Source organism: Papio anubis, chromosome 7 (assembly GCF_008728515.1).
Source record: "Papio anubis isolate 15944 chromosome 7, Panubis1.0, whole genome shotgun sequence".
Lineage (NCBI taxonomy): Eukaryota > Metazoa > Chordata > Mammalia > Primates > Cercopithecidae > Papio > Papio anubis.
Window position 1 is genome coordinate 67,524,162 of NC_044982.1, and position 17,449 is coordinate 67,541,610.

Genomic DNA, 17,449 nt, shown 5'->3' on the forward strand with positions numbered 1-17,449 from the left:
CAACTTAGCTGACCACAGAAACCTAGTTCTATGCCTCCCCCATCATCGTATTCTCCTCACAGAATAATTTGCAAGTCACAGAACACACTCTGAAATGTTCTGCTTTAAGAGTTTTTAGTACTCCATGAAAAACCCTTCAGCAGAAGATGAAGCATCACACATTCAGAACCCTAAAGCCAGAATAGATCCAGCCCAGTGCCTGACTTCAGGGATGAGGGCCCAAGGACCTGCTCAAAGCTTGGGAGACTGGGGAGAAGATCAGACCCCCAGGACAACTACCCAAATGGGGAACTCAAGACAGGAAGCATTTGTCTTATCAGTTGTGCATGGGGCTGGGGCTGGGTGGGAGGACCTTGGTCAGTTGCTTCCAGAGTGAGGATTTTAGGCCATCCTTCACTCTTGTGAGCCTTTGGCTTGGAAAGGCAGGGGCCCTTCTCATCTCCCGTGGGATGCCAGGACTTGGGCTGCCGGCAAGCTGTCCAAGAGCTTCCTTGATTCCCTGCTTTGCTGTCTGCTCCAGACTCTCCCCAGACTTCTTTCTCTGGAAGACTCAGGGGCAGATGAGTGAACTGAGTGAAAGAGCCAGAATCCAGGCCTTGGTGGAGCCTGGACTTGGTGGAGACTGGCCCAGCCTGTCAGTGGGACTGGAGGGCTAAGCTCTGGGCGGTTTCTTATGGACTCGGAGGAGATTCTAGAAACAGGCTCAGGAGGGCTTTCATAAGGCTGCTGTGGGCTCCACTGGACACAAGCACATCCCAAGCCGGAACCAGTTGCTGAGATAGCAGCTGTATTGCATATCCAGGATTTGGTTTACCCAGATGACAACAAGGTCCAATGCCTGACGATTATACAACTTTTTCCTTGAGAGTCTGCACACACATCTCAGGTAATCTCTTAGTCACATGGGAGACCAGAGAGGCAATACAATTCTTTCTCATTCACTCCTTCCTAACACATTATGACCTTGGAGAAGCTAAGTGGTTAGAATCCAGATTATTTGTTTTTATAGCTGCATATAGAGTAGGTTACATTTTCCCCTCTATATGCAGCTCTGTCTTGTAAGGAACCATTAGATGGACAGTCCCTAAAAACATGGCGTCATGAAAAGAGCAATGGTTTTACAGTCTGATAAATGTGGGTTTGAATCCAGAGTCCTCCAGGTTCTGGATAATTGATCTTGGACTACTTCTTTCACATCTCTGAACTTGATATTGTTCTTATACTTAAAACGGAAATAGCAATACATGTGAAAGATCTGCCACATATCATAATGCTAGTTTCAGAAATGCTAGTTTCCTTCTCAAATTGCATTGTGCAGACAAATCATCATAGGTGATGGAATTTCTCAATTCGAAAGGATCTTGGAGATGATCCAGTTAAGATTCTCTAGTTTTTCAGAGGAGAAAGTTGGAGCACAGAGAGAGTAAGTGACTTGCTGAAGGACACGCTACAAAGTGAGATCGCTAAATTCTATGCAATCCAAGTCCCCTTGGGTAGCTGAAGGCCCTGACTGGCTCCTTTCCTCTAGGCACCAACACTGCTCTTCTTAGGCTATTTACATGCTTTATCTTGAGGCCTGAGTTTTGACCACTGGAAGCACTATTGGCCGTGAGAATAGAAGACCTGAGGTTTACACAGTTACTCAAGGGAGCTGGCAACTTCAACAGCTCCTTATTCATTTCAATGGCTTCCAGCTGATTTTCCTGTGTTCGGCTCCAGGGGACAAGGAACCCTCTCTGCCGGGTGGACGTCACCCAGCACACCACCCCTGCTGCCCGCCACTTGCGTCCTCTCCAGTTCCTGTCTCCCTTCTCTGCCCGCTGCAGACTTGGCTGCTTCTTTATCCTGTGACCAGTTTTCATCGGCTCTGAGGATTAGCAGGGACCAGAGCCCAAGCTCCGGGAACGCTCAGGTGAGCTCGCCATGATCAACCAACCTCTGTGTTCTCCTCCCTCCCCCTGACCTTTTCGTTTTTAGCAGCTTGACAACCCAAGTGTGCATGCCTTAATACTGTTGTTTAGTTTTTAAACGTTAGATACATAAAATCAACGAGTTTGAATTTTTGGTCTGACTTCTTTCACAAGTCATTATATTTGTGACACTTGTCTGTGTTGAGACTAGCTATACGTTGCTCATTTTTTGTACAGCATGTCATTATTTGTGTATACTACCATATTACCCTCTCAACAGTTGAGCAATTGGGTTTTCTATGGTTTTTGGCTACTGCAAACAATGCTGCTATAAGCATTGTTGAAATTTGTATCTTGATGCCTCTGAAAAGTTTCTTAGGGTAAACATACCTGCTAGAGGGTTGGTTGGATAATAGAGCATATATATAATCAGCTTTACTAGATACTGCCCAACCATTTACCAGAACTGTGCTGCATGCTATAATATTTTTAATTTCCTTAAAATCTTTCATCATTTTACCATCTCATTTCCTTGTTCTGCTTCTCTTTATTAAAAACTCTGCCTTTTTGTACCATGCCTAAGAAATTAATCAGAGTTTAGAAATTTTCTTCTGCATTATAAAAAGCGCTTATTTTCAAAGGTTGGCTCTTTTTCTTGCTCTTTTAAATATTGTTCTCTTTCCTTGACTTGTAATTTTTCCCCATAGACTTGTGTTGATATTTTTTTTTCCTGAATAAGGTGAGACGAAGCCAGACTCCATGTTTGTCATCAGACAGTGTATATAGACATTTTCTTATTTCCTCCTTACCCATGTTTTTCACAAACATATGTTGATGCAGTATCTTTTTTTTAAGAGATGTGAAGGGAGGTTAATGCACTGAGCTTTCAATCAAATTTCCCAGTTCTTAGTGGGCATTTGTTTAATGTGACACCTATCTCAAATGCTTGATTCTATGATATGCGAACCATCATAATGAACAAAAAACCACAATCCCCAGCAATCATTGTTCCCATGGCAGAAGCGAGAAGCCACCAGCTGCCACTAGTCCCTCCTAGTGTCTCCTACCTCTGTACACACAGTAATCACTCCACTGTGTTCTCGAATTTGCAATCTCTGCCTGGATGCAGAGATTTGGAGGAGTGGGTTGGGGAGGAGAGTATTGTGTTTGCAACATAGAGAAGGAGAACCCAAGGGAGAACAGAGGACAGCTGCCTTATTCTCTAGTTGCTGTGTTTCTTTTGGACTCAGGGGATTGGAGGTGGGGGACTAGAAATATATTTTTTGTTTGTGCATTTCTTTTCCAAATGGCTTCTTTTTCATGAAGCAAACCAGAGTATGTGATCTGCCAAACAATCGGTAATTTTTTTCTCAGTGCAATTCCAAATGCCTTGGGCTTTGTGTTGATTCTACTAAGATTCTGGAATGGAGATTATTGATCATGTAGCTACATGAGTGGTGGGTTTTGTCTTATATTTCTCAAGGATACTTCCAGTGCAAACATAGGAGCAACTTTATGGGAGGATGTTAGCCAGATTACACTTTGATTTGGAAGTCATAATGTATTTCATTTAATAAGCAAAGTAAAGAAACATGAAGGTAGGGTATATATTCTTAAATCTATTGAACTATATTAGCTGGAAACGTTATAGTAAAGGTGTAATAGTATCTGTTCAAAGAACCAAACCTAAATCTACCTTGTCATATATGGGGTAATGACGTCAATATTAGGATTACTATTGAGATTTTAAAAACTCATTTTTTGTGATAGTAAACTGTTTTTATACAAGTCAACATTAAAGAAGAAGGTGATGACATCTAGTGAATTGAAAATGCCAAGATAGATGATCCACATATTTAAAACTGCATGACCTTTCACACACCATCAGTGTGATATGTACTCTGAGGAATAAAGACTAATAGTTTTTCTTTAATTAGTTATATTCTTAAGTGGACTAGAATAGTGGTTTTCAAACCTGGCTGTGCATCAGAATCCATTGGAGAGCATTTCCAGATGCATACTTATTTGTTGTCACACTCAGACTTACTGAGCTGGCATACCATGGGTATACCAGAGTATGGGAGTGCATTTAAAGAGGTGCCATTGGACTGGGGCACAGCCCTTTTTCTCTTGTTTTTCTAAGCTTCTGGGACACTACTGGTACAGGTATATCTCTTCCAGAGGGATCATTGAGTCTGGTCTCAGGTCTGATCTTGTTCCAAGGGCTTCTTGCACCCAGACTGTTCTGAAGAGATAAGCAACTATCATTCAAGAAAAGTTGCTGGAATATTGTAACCATTCTGGGAGTTAGGATGGATTTTAGGGAAGGGGCAGAAGGATCAACTTGGTAATGTCATGCATAGGGAGCTAAAACCTGAGTGTATGGGGTCACAGAAGAAGCTCAAAATTCCTCTGAAAAACCAATGGTGAGACTGGGGGTGGTGGCTCACGTCTGTGATCCTAGCAATTTCGGAGGCCAAAGGGGGTGGATCATCCGAGGGCAGGAGTTTGAGACCAGCCTGGCCAACATAGTGAAACCCCATATCTACTAAAAATATAAAAATTAGCCAGGCATGGTGGCTCACGCCTGTAGTCTCAGCCACTCGGGAGGCTGAGGTAGAAGAGCCGCTTGAACCTGGTAGGCGGAGGTTGCAGTGAGCCTAGATAGCACTATTGCACTCCAGCCTGGGCGATACTGGAACTCTGTCTTAAAAAAAAAAAAAAAAGAGAAAACCAATGATGAACCTCTGGCTAATAGTTATACCCCAATGGATACAAATGTCTATGTGAGCAGTACAATGGAGTGGAAAAAGTATGGCTATTGTAAACACAAATATGTGTATTTGAATCCAGTTCTTAAACTTTTTAGCTGTTTGACCTTGACCAAATTAATTTGATCAGAACTTCAGTTTTCTCATCAATAGAAAACATAGGAAAATAATATCTACCCCATTGGGTTGTTGTTGAGAAAATGAAACGTGAACGTGAAAATGTCTTGGTATAGTGACTAGGACATAGAAAGTTCTAAATAAATGTTATTTTTTCTTTTTTTCATGCACTCTCCTTTTTGCAATCACTCTATGAGTTTTTTGGTTGTTTGTTTTTTGTTATTTGAGACGGAGTTTCGCTCTTGTCACGCAGGCTGGAGTGCAATGGCGTGATCTCGGCTCACTGCAACCTCTGCCTCTTGGGTTCAAGTGATTCTCCGGTCTCAGCCTCCCAAGTAGCTGGGATTACAGGTGCTCACTACTACGCCTAGCTAATTTTTTTAGTTTTAGTAGAGATGGGGTTTCACCATGTTGGCCAGGCTGGTCTCGAACTCCTGACCTCAGGTAATCCACCTGCCTCGGCCCCCCAAAGTGCTAGGATTACAGGTGTGAGCAACTGCCCTGGCCTCTTTATGAGTTTTTAATGTCACATTTTTTGCTATGGTAGTTTCATAGCAAAAGCAATGAATAAATCACAACTTTACTCATTCATTTATTGAGTCAAAAAACATTTTCCAACTACCTGTTTCAGTTATTCATTGTTGCATAACAAACCCAAAATTTAGTATCTTAAAAATATATAACTTAATTTTCTTTCTTTTTTTTTTTTTTTTGAGACGGAGTCTCGCTCTGTCGCCTAGGCTGGACTGCAGTGGCGAGATCTTGGCTTACTGCAAGCTCAGCCTCCTGGGTTCACGCCATTCTCCTGCCTCAGCCTCCGGAGTAGCTGGGACTACAGGTGCCCGCCACCACGCCCAGCTAATTTTTTGTATTTTTAGCAGAGACGGGGTTTCACCGTATTAGCCAGGATGGTCTCAATCTCCTGACCTCGTGATCCACCCGCCTCAGCCTCCCAAAGTGCTGGGATTACAGGCGTGAGCCACCGCGCCCGGACACTTAATTTTCTTACGGTTCTGCAATATGGGCTCAGCTGAATGGTTCTTCTGCTGATCTTACTGATGGCCACTTCTTGTGGGTAAGTTGGAACTGACTAAATTGGGACATTGGGAGGGCAGGGCCTCTCTCTCTGTCCAGCAGAGTAGTTCAAGTTACACAGTACTTCAGAATTCCCATGATCTCAAAGCAGAAGTTGTAGGTTATCTCAAGTCTCAGGCTGGGAACTGGCACAGTGTCACTTTCACTGTCATTCTATGATTAAAGCTAGTCACACAGAGAACCCCAACTAAATGAGGGGGAAGCACACAGTTTGTGAATACTTGTGTGAATTGAGCCACTGATACAATAGAATCTCACAATGCCTACTGCTGTGGTAGATATTAACAAAGGGGCGGGGATATAAGAAAGTGAAAGTGATGGTCAGAAGATTACATTCTAGTTAGTGATGTGGTGAATATATGGGTACTGTTAAATAGCACTGAATTAAAGCATCAGGCCTTACTCAAGTGCCAACTTTGTGCTAAGAAAAGGGTTCTGTGTGGGGATAGAATGCTCCGGCAAGGCCATGGATGCTTGGTGAATGAGGGTGATTTTTGAGAGTAGGAGTTTTCCTAGGAAGATGCTGATTTGCTGTGTGCCTTCTGGGTCACTGGGCTCTGTAATAGTTCATGTTCCACACCTGGGATGATTGATGTGCCTTGTGAATATCAAGTGCTTTGTTTTATGTGCTTTGTGCTTTGTTTTATAGTCTTAGGCCACCACCATTGCTCAGATAGCTTCTCATTTAGTGGGCAGACATTAGCTCAGGAGGGAAAGATATGTGGGCATGCGTGTGGCAAGAGCAAAGAGGATAAGGCTTGGCAAAGTGCAAGCAATAATGAGACCATCTGTTATTTCTATTAAATTACATTTGGACTAAAGCTGCCTCCTTACATACTTTAAGTTCAGCCTAAAGATTTCTCCATACACAGTAAAATGCAACCTAACTGGATGTATAAACAGACTGTAACCGGCTCTTGTGCCAATCACTAAGTTTCAGCCAATCAAGGGTGATTAACTGTTCAAACCATGTTCAAATAAGGCAAATGCAGAACTGTAACCAATCCAGCAGTTTCTGTACCTCACTTCCATTTTCTATGTCACTTTGCTTTTCTTGTCCATAAATCTTTCACCAAGTGGCTGCAGTGGAGCCCCTCTGAACCTGCTCTGGTTTGGGGGCTGCCAGATTCTCAAATTGCTCTTTGCTCAGTTAAACTTTGTTCAATTTTAAACTTTCTTCAATTGATTTTTTTTTTTGTTTTTTTGAGACAGGATCTTGCTCTGTCACCCAGGCTAGAGTGCACTGGCACGATCTCGGCTCCCTGCAATCTCCACCTCCTGGGTTCAAGAGATTCTCCTGCTTCAGCCTCCCAAGTAGCTGGGATTACAGGTGTGCACCACGAGCCCAGCTATTTATTTTTATTTTTATTTTTAGTAGGTACAGGGTTTCGCCTTGTTGGCCAGGCCAGTCTCAGACCCCTGACTTCAACTGATCTGCCCATCTTGGCCTCCCAAAGTGCTAAGATTACAGGCATGAGCCACCACACCAGGCCTCAATTGACTTTGTCTAAGATTTTTCTTTTAACATTTCTGATCTACCTTTATGGGGAAATGTATTTGTATCTTCTGTAGGAACGCTGCCTGCATTTCCATTGTTGGGGTTTTCCAGAGGCATAGTAATTAGGACCATTTTCTGTTCTGGAAATTCTATTTGCCTCATGAGATAGGATTTTCAATTTAAACTTCTGTTCTTGCAAAGAGACTGATAGCCTCACTGCTCTATGTCTGTCTTCATGTGTAGTTTTTAAAATTTCAGATATGCTATAGATATTTCATGTTCACAAAGGGCCTGAAACAGTCTCTCTCTGTGAGCAGATATCATTGAAAGAAAAAGCATTTAGTGCCAAAGAACCCAGGTTCAAGTTCTGATTCTTCAGGTTGCTTAAGTTCTCTGGGTCTCCGTTTCTTTGTAGTAAAATGGGTTTACATGAAAATGTAAATGCTTCTGGCTGATTCACCAAGTTAGGAAGAGAATTAAATGACATAATGACAAATAAATGACACAATAATTCTCAAAACAATTTGATAATTTTAAAACACTATGTAAATGTTATTTAGCTATTTCAGTTCCTTTGTGGAGTAAAATAAAATATTCATGGTGGCTGCTATCCAATGTCTGGAGCATAGTAAGTATTCAATATATGTTGATTGAATTTATATATGAATTTAGAACCCCTCCTCCCCATGAATTAGGTGTCTTGATCAATTTGGGGCTGAATAAATGGAAATGTAAATGTTAGCTAAATTGTCCATATATCCCTTGGTAATCCAATAACCAGTATGTTAGAGACAAGACTTTTAAATCTGCAGGTTTTTTTCCTGCTATTAGGCTTGTACGGCTTCAATTCTAGAAAACTCCTGTGAACACGGTTAAATGTTTGTTCGTTTTTAGGCCGGGCGCAGTGGCTCATACCTGTAATCCCAGCACTTTGGGAGACTGAAGCAGGCAGATCACGAGGTCAGGAGATCGAGACCATCCTGGCTAACACGGTGAAACCCTGTCTCTACTAAAAATACAAAAAAATTAGCCGGGCAAGGTGGCGGGCGCCTGTAGTTCCAGGTACTCGGGAGGCCGAGGCAGGAGAATGGCGTGAACCCAGGAGGCAGAGCTTGCAGTGAGCCAAGATCACACCACTGCACTCCAGCCTGGGCGACAGAGCTAGACTCCATCTCAAACAAACAAACAAACAAAAAAACAACAAAAAAACAAAAACCAAAAAACAAACAAAAATAAATAAATACATAAAAATTTGTTTGTTTTTGCAGGCCCTCAGATTAAGAACTGATTCGAAAGACTTCAGTACACTGAAGTACCGTACACACTGATATTTCAACTGGTTATCGGCTATCAAAACATTAACCTAAAATGAAAAATGTAAACTTGCCAGATTTGGTTTTTGTTTCCATCTTATGCCAATAAACTCATAAGAAGGTACTTCTAGAAAAAAGTGAAATACTCTAGGCAAACTATGGTCTATGAACCAATTCTGGATCCCTGTTTATTTTTGTATCGCCTACAAGCTAAGAATGTGTTTCTCAGTTTGAAATGATTGAAAGAAAATAAAAAAAGGCAATATTTTATGACACATGAAAATGATGTGAAATTCAAATTTCAGTGTCCATAAATAAAATTTTATTGGAACTCACTCAGCCATGCTCATTTATTTAAGAATTGTCTACTGCTCTTTCTGAACTACAACAGCAGAGTAGAATAGCTGCAACAGACCACATGGCTCACAAAGCCTATAATATGTATTATCTGCTCCATGACAGAAAAAGGGTCATGGATTCCTGCTCTAGGCTCTTCAAAACAGAAGCAGAACATTTGGAATTTTCCCCACAGCACAAGAAGTGACCACCAATTTGAGATTTCAGGGAATCAGGAGCAGCTGGGGCCTGTCACCTTTGTCACCTTTGAAAACACTGTCTATTGGCCTCAAAGATGGGAATTTCCTCCGCTGTGCTTGTAAAAGTGTTCTTAGCCCTACAGAGACTAAAGTTCACACTGAGCTTCTCTTCTTTTTTTTTTTGGCAAGAGGAATTTTCTTATTCAGTGAAAAAAATTGTATATATAGGTATGCAGATACACACACACCGATTAGTGTATGCTGTGTGTGTGTGTGTGTGTGTGTGTATATATATATATGGGCCAGTATAAAACACGTTGTGATGCTTAATATTTCATGTCAACTTGATCGTATTAAAGGATACAAAATATTGTTCCTGGGTGTGTCTGTGATAGTGTTGCCCAAGGAGATTAACATTTGAGTCAATGGACTGGCAGAGACAGATCCATCCTCAATCTGGCTAGGCACCATGCTAATCAGCTGCCAACACGGCTAGAATAAAGCAGAAGATGGAAGGACTTTTGCTTCCTGCCATCAAACATCAGACTCCAAGTTCTTCAGCTTTTGGACTCTTGGACTTATACTAGTGGTTTTCCAGGTGCTCTTGGGCCTTTGACCACAGACTGAAGGCTGCACTGTTGGCCTTCCTACTTTTGAGGTTTTGGGACTTGGACTGATCCACCACTGGCTTCCTTGCTCCTGAATTTGCAGATGGCCTATCTTGGGACTTTACCTTATGATCGTGTGAGTCAATTCTCCTTAGTAAACTCCCTCTCATATATACATATATACTATTAGTTCTGTCCTTCTAGAGAACCCTGAATAATATACCCATCATTAGTGAATGTTATATATACATAATCACTAGTGAATGATATTGAAACACGTCATTCACTAATGATGTACTTCACATTGGGCCAGATGCTGGAGAGCAGTGAAAGTTTCTGATCTTCAGGAACTTACTCTCTAGGCAGGTAAAGAAAGATGTACACACATAAACCTGGGGCAGTAATGGTGCTACGTCATAGGGGACTTAAAAAAATTTTTTTTTTTTTTTGGTGTGTGTGTGTCCATCCAGTGTTGTTCTATTTGGTGTCAGAATCCTGCCATTCTTTCTGGGATCCACTCCTTTTTTCTTCACAAAATGTGAATTTTGGGTGGAGCTGATCTCCACCCCTGTTTCAGAGGTGAACACGTAACTCAGGGCTGGGTCTCTACCATCATTCCTGGGATTTCTCCTAGAACTTTGGGAAAGAGGACTTCTTTTCCTGGGGTCTCCAGCTGCTAGGATTGTGTAAGTGCCTTTTGGGGAGAGTTTGTCTGAGAAAGGGACTGCACAGAAGGAAAGCAGAGCCAAGATATGGAGAAGGAAAGAGAGAGTTCAATGACACTGATTTAACATCTGGGCACAGGTGCTTTAATTCCTTTTATTTCCTGTCATGTGAGCTGAATCAGTTCATTTATTAGATTTCTTGCCAATGAAAGATGAGATAATGTGGGCTCAAGTGCTAGGGTGAATAACATAAAGAGAAATATGCAGGAAATCAGAGAAGAGCAAGTTAGAGGGAACTGATACAACGGGGGAAGTCGCTTTTGAAGAGGTGGACTTAGCTGGATTCTGAAGGATTTAAGTATAGGCTCCTATGGGGGTGGGCACTGAGGAACAAAGGGAAGAGGGGAAGTGTGTGAGAAGAAAAATCTCTTCCATTATTTAATGCAAACTTAATAAAATATGAGAAAAAGTAGGTTAAAGCAACCTCGAAGCAAAGTGAAGTCTTGCCAAAAACAAAAACAAAACAAAACCAAACTTAACTAGGCTTCTGTTTATCCCAAATTTGTATGCCTTTGAACAGCTCTCTTTCTTAGCAAAGGCAGACTAAATTTCTCTTAGAATAGTGTTTGGAAAGAAAAATGAGCTAAAAAAGGGAGAAAGACAGTAGTTATTAACTAATTATTCCAAACAGGACCTTGGGTAATAACGAAGAGGAAAAAATGCTTTGCATCCATCCGGTTGAACAGGGTGCCTCTTTTGGTTTCAGTCCAGCCAATCATTACAGACGCAAAAATATCAGCTCTGGCCCTCAGCATTTGCAAGGAGTATTTGACCTTTCCATTTTAAAGGAAATGAGGAACAAAGGGATTATATAATTAAAAATCTGTTTCTGACTCTTAAAAGCAATTCAATATAGGTCAGGAGCCAACTGTCTCCCTTCCCTTCTAATTGTTTTACTCTGGCTCCTGGTACCCTGTTCTTGTTTCTCCTGTGAATAGCTCATTAGTGTTGGGCAGATGTTCCCATTGGGTGCACCGTGTTAATGGAGAAACAAAAGAGGCAGCATTGTGATCCAAGAGAAGTTAATATTGAATCCAAAATAGAATAATGAATAAGAATATGTGCCTCCTACGTGCCTGTTAGCAACAAACTCTCAATTGTGGCTTATTTTCTTTATGACTTACTTGGTTAACCTCCCGTTAACAAGAATGGAGAAAAAATATTCACCAGTTTGGCTGTTAGGTGCTGATACTGTTCACTTTTACCCTGGTCGTCTTTCTCTAATATTTGAAAAGAGGCCAGTAGAAATGTTAAAAAAATATGCATATGGATATTTGAATATAATTAATGTTAAATCAAGACTAAACCACTAAGCCAGTTACAGAGGCGCAATCCTGGGAAAACGTGATAGAACACATAAGTTAGTGAGAAGTACAAAAGATGAATTAAAAATTATGCTGCATTAAAAAGTAAACATTTGTTGCAAAAAACTGGTTTCATACTCCGTACATTCCCTGCATTTTTATTTACTTATTTTTCAGTTAATAATATATTTTGGAGATGCAAAGTCAGATGATTTTAAGAGTGTTAGATGTGGATTTCAGAGATTTGTATATGAATCTTATCACTGTATCTATGGCATAATATTGCCTGCTTTTAAAAGATGACATAGAACAGTAAATGTTGAGTACTAACTTGGATGATAATGTTCAGACACAGCTGCTCAGTATTCTTTTTGGCAGCCTTTTTTCACTTTTTGTACAAGTAAGTCATATTCCTTGTTAAATAATTAGAAAATAGAAATAAGCAAAAGGAAAGAAATCATCCATATTTTTTCCCTCTCAAAAATATACATTTACATCTTGATGTTTAACGAGAATTTTCCCTTTCTCTTCTCTCCTTTTCTCTGTGTACACACACACACAGTCACACACACACACACACACATATATATACACACACACACATATCTTTTAAAAATGAGATCACATATATATAGTTCTGTAACTTGCTTTTATCACTTAATTTTTTACGCCAGTGAAGATAGGTCTATATCATAACTTTAAATCATGGCAAACTGTTCCATTGTATGTGTTATCAAACCAAACTGGGGCCCGCTCACCCAGCACAGTGAGGCCAAACATCCACATTGAGATTTGCTGTGGGAGAAAGGAGTGTGATTATTTTTATTTTTCAGCTTTTACTTTAGATTCAAGGAGGATATGTGCAAGTTTGTTACATGGGTAAACTGCGTGTTGCTGAGGTTTGGTGTATGAGTGATCCCATCACCCAGGGTAGTGAGCATAGTATCCAAAAGGTAGTTTTTCAAGTGTTACCCCCTCACTGCCTCCTCTCTCTAGTAGTCTCCAGTGTCTATTGTTGCTGTCTTTATGTCCATGTGTACTCAGTGTCTACCCACTTATAAGCGAGAACATGTATTTGATTTTCAGTTCCTGTGTTAATTCACTTAGGATAATGATCTCTAGCTGCCTCCATGTTGCTGCAAAGGACACGATTTTGTTCCTTTTATGGCTGTGTAGTATTCCATGGTGTATATATGCCACATTTTCTTTATCCAGTTCACTCTTGATGGGCATCTAGGCTGATTCCATATTTTTACTATTGTGAATAGTGCTGTGATGAACATACAAGTGCATGTGTCTTTTTGGTAGAACAACTTATTTTCCTTTCAGTATATATCCAGTAATGGGATTGCTAGGTCAAATGGTAGTTCTGTTTTTAGTTCTTTGAGAAAGGAGGGCATTTGTTTGCAGGACACCAAGGAAAGGGAATCTGGAAGCTCACATTTAAGTCCTGACTTCCCTGATGGCTTACAAGAGAGGATTTTTAAAGGCAGGGATAAATTTCAGGAAAGCAGAAATTGCAGGCAAAATCATAAATCAATACATGGTGATTACACATTGGTTTTGGCCTAAAAGGGCAGGATATCTTGACGTGGGGGCTTACAGGTAATAGGTAGATTCAAAGGTTTTCTGATTTGCAATTGGTTAAGGAAGAGAAGGTTTCTTTAAAAGTCTGGGGTCAGCAGAAAAGAATATTAGATCTGGCTTGTGGGTGTGACTTCCTCTAGGCCACTTACAAATAAATTTAGAACAAAGAATGATGGTCAGACTTCAGTTCTCAGTTCCACTTTATCTGAGGTCTGTGTGCCAGTGCATCTGTTTGGTGGTGGTCCAGGTTTCTGAAAAACAACTCAGGGACATATGTTAGATGTTATCTTCAGTTCCTTTAGAGGAACCAAACAACCTGTGATTCAAACTTCCTTGCATATTGTTTTAAGCTACTATTATCTTCTTGCTGATCAAGTTACTTATTTACTTTTTAGGACTTCCTTGGCGCTTGGAATTTCCTTTGAAGGAACTCAAGACTTCCCTTTATTTCTATGCTTGGGGGTCCTTCAGGCCCCTAAGAGGGGCCTCTGTTGCATCTCATATGGATAGTCCATAATTTATTTATTTAACCAACCTACTGTGATTGAACACTTCAGCAGTTTCAAGTATTTACAAGTATAAACAACTCATACTCTGCAACATGAGTGCTTAATAATGTCTTATTGACACCAGAATTTCAGGTACTTCTCCAAAAGGCATTTATTTCCCCTTGATTCCCTCACTCCTCCCTCCCTCCCTCCCTCCCTTCCTTCTTTCCTTCCTTCCTTCCCTCCTTCCCTCCTTCCTTCCTTCCTTTCTTCCTTCCTTCCTTCCCTCCCTCCCTCCCTTCTTCCTCTTCACCTCATTTTTTAAGCAACGCTTCCATCAGTAATGTATTTCATTCTGTCGTGATCACGTAATGGGACTGAATCAGAGTGGGCAGCTGGCAAGGAGGCTAAGAGGAGGGTTTACCAGCTGGTGGTAAAGAAGAACCAAGGTTTCTGCTTACCAGTAAACTCTCCATGGCCGTTAATGCAGAATATAGCCCTGCCTTTACACATAGCTCCCAAGCTGATATATGTCATCCTTTTCTGATGAGTCTTCTTTTCTCTTTCAGGGTTTTTCTTAATACGGTATTTTAATGAGAGCTCACTGGTATAAAAATGCAGCCATGTGGACTAAATATTGAGCCTCCCAAGGTGATTATTTAGAAAGATAAGACTTATTTGCATGCAGAAGTTCTAATATGTTTGTTTAAAACAAGAAGTCTCACTATTATTTTAATATTAGGGTAGAGTCCCTAGGCTGCAAGAGGTGGGAGGTAGAGTAGGATGCTGGAAATTAAAAAAATAAGGGCCATTTACCTGAGCCTGTTGGAGATGAAAAATACATTTGAATAGGGTAAGAGCAGCCACAATTATGTTATATCTTAATTCGCATCTCATATTCCAGACAAGTCTTGCAGGATAACAAAAGCAATTAGCATTTCATAATGTAGTAATTCTGTATTCTAGCAAAACAGCCCCTTATGTGAAAGCCGAATTAATTGACAGAATGATGGCACTGAAGTCATAGGCATCATCTTTGGTTCAGTGAGTGCATGTTTTGTACATTCTTAAGTAGGGGAAACCGAAGACTTCAGAGATTGGGCTTCCCTCCTGTATTAGGGACTAACCCAGGCCCTTCATTAAACTCTTCTCAAATTACCGACTTTGAATGTACTCTTTCCTGAGGGACTCTACCTGATGCTGCTCTTCATGGAATTTTGATTCTAGAGTTTTAGGATAGGGCCTGGAAACTGTATATTAACAAGCACCTCAAGTAAGTCTTAAAATCTGGAAGGTTTGGGAAGTCTGCTGGAGGGGATAGGAGTATAGACTTTGAGTCAAACGAACCTGGATTCTGGGACTGGCTTTCAGTTTCCAGCTGGGTAAGCTTGGGTGTGTTACTTAACTTTCCTGAGGTTAAGAGTCCTCAGAAAGGACTCATCTGTAAAATGTCTACTACCTATTTAACCCAGTATTGTGCCCTGTCCTCTTTGCTTTCTGAACCGGTCACCTGCCCTTTTATCCCTGCTCCTCAAGAATGGCAAGACCTTTTCTTTCCCAGAGCCTTTGCATATGCCATTCTGTCTGCACATCTCTCTCCTCTGGCTTCCCTCTAACTCATTCTTCAGGCTTTAGATCAACCATCACTTAGGTGGCCTTTCTTGATTTTTATAATCTGAATTATGTCCCCCATCTCATCTGAAGTATTCTCTTACATAATTTATTTTCCTTCTTTGACTTACCTTTAACCTTCTATTACAAAATTTTCTAGACTAGTCTGTTAGCTCCCTGAGGGCAGAGGGCTTCCTTTGTTCAGCACCATTGTCAGAGCCAAGGGGTGATTTGGGGAGGAAGCTTTATACTTCCTGTTACCAAAAAATTTTCAGTCTTAAAAACAAACAAGCAAACAAACAAAACCCAGTGCTCTTTTTGTGCAAATGTGGCCTCAAGAAAAATCCTCTGGGCTCCAGTTATTTCTCTTTTGCTTCCTTTTTTCTTTTTTTTTTTTTTTTTGTAGAGACAAAGTTTCCTTTGGTTAACCAGGCTTGTCTCAAACTACTTACTGGCTTCACGGGATCCTCCCACCTCGGCTTCCCAAAGTGCTGGGATTATGGGTGTGAGTCCTTGCGCCCGACCACCTTCTTAATCGCATTCTGGATCCTCTGTTGTTCCTCCTACACACCCTATCAAGCTTGTCCAACCCACCATATTTTGTTGTTGTTGTTGTTCTGTTTTGCTTTGTTTTAGACTTTTAGTAGCCTTGAAGCCATGGATTTTAGTTTCTGTCTCTAGCGATAAGCAGAAGAGAGGAAAGAGGAAAGGGCTTTACTGGCCCACACAGAAACAGAAACTGAAGCTGAGAAGCCATGACTGTATTCTGTCCCTTGGACGTCCCTCAGAGAGCACAGGGACTGACCTAGAATTCTTAAAAATATATTTGTGTGCAGATGACACCTGCATTTATAGTTCTAAAGCTACCTCTCTCCTGAGCTCCAGCTCTGAGCTTCCAGTTGTTTCCTAATTAACTCATTGATATGTGGTAATGGCTATTCCTCTAATTATTTCAGTGGGCTTTTGCATTGCTGTCATTAAAAAAATTGTACCTTGTATTGTTTTGAATTTAGTCAAACTAATTCAATCTTTTTAAAAAGGAGGCAGATTATAATTCCAAATAAATAACCAACTGCCAATTGAATATTTCTGTTTAAGATCTTCAGTGTCACCTGAAACTCAACATGGTTAAAACCACATTTATCATCGTCCCTCCAAACCAACTCCCCTCCTGATTTCCATGAGATCCCATTTGTCAGTGGCTTTACTCTTCTTTCAGACAAGTGAGTGGGAGCCTTGCAGTCATCTTTACTTTCCTCTACTCTTCTATATTCTTTCTTATCATTAATCACTATGACTCAGTTATCATCATACCTCCTGCCATCATCATCCCTTTCCACTTTCTTTCTTAATCACATCCTGACAGTTTCTGTAGATTCTGTCTCTCTTTGCTTCCAAGCTCCCTGTAGCCTCCTTCCAGCATTAAGTAGTGCATCTGGAGTTCCCTTTAATGACTTCATTTTCTACAGAGTTCCAGCTCCCTGACCTGGTTGTCCAGGCCTTTCTCAGGCCATCCCCCAACCCACCATCCTATCTCGTCTCCACCACGTTCTCACATTTCCTTCCTTCCTTCCTTCCTTCCTTCCTTCCTGCCTCCCTCCATCCCTCCCTCCCTCCCTCCCTCTTTTCCCTCCCTCCTTCCCTCTCTTCCTCCCTCCTTTCTTTCTCCCTTCTTTCTTTTTTCTTTTCTGTTCTTCTCTTCTCTTCTCCTCTCCTCTCTTCTCTTCTCTTTTCTCTTCTTTTCTTTTTTTTCTGTGTCTCACTCTATTGCCTAGGCTGGAGTGCAGTGGCGTGATCATGGCTCACTGCAGCCTCACTCTCCCAGACTTAAGCGATCATCTCACCTCATTCTCCTGAGTAGCTGGGACTACAGGCATGTGCCACCA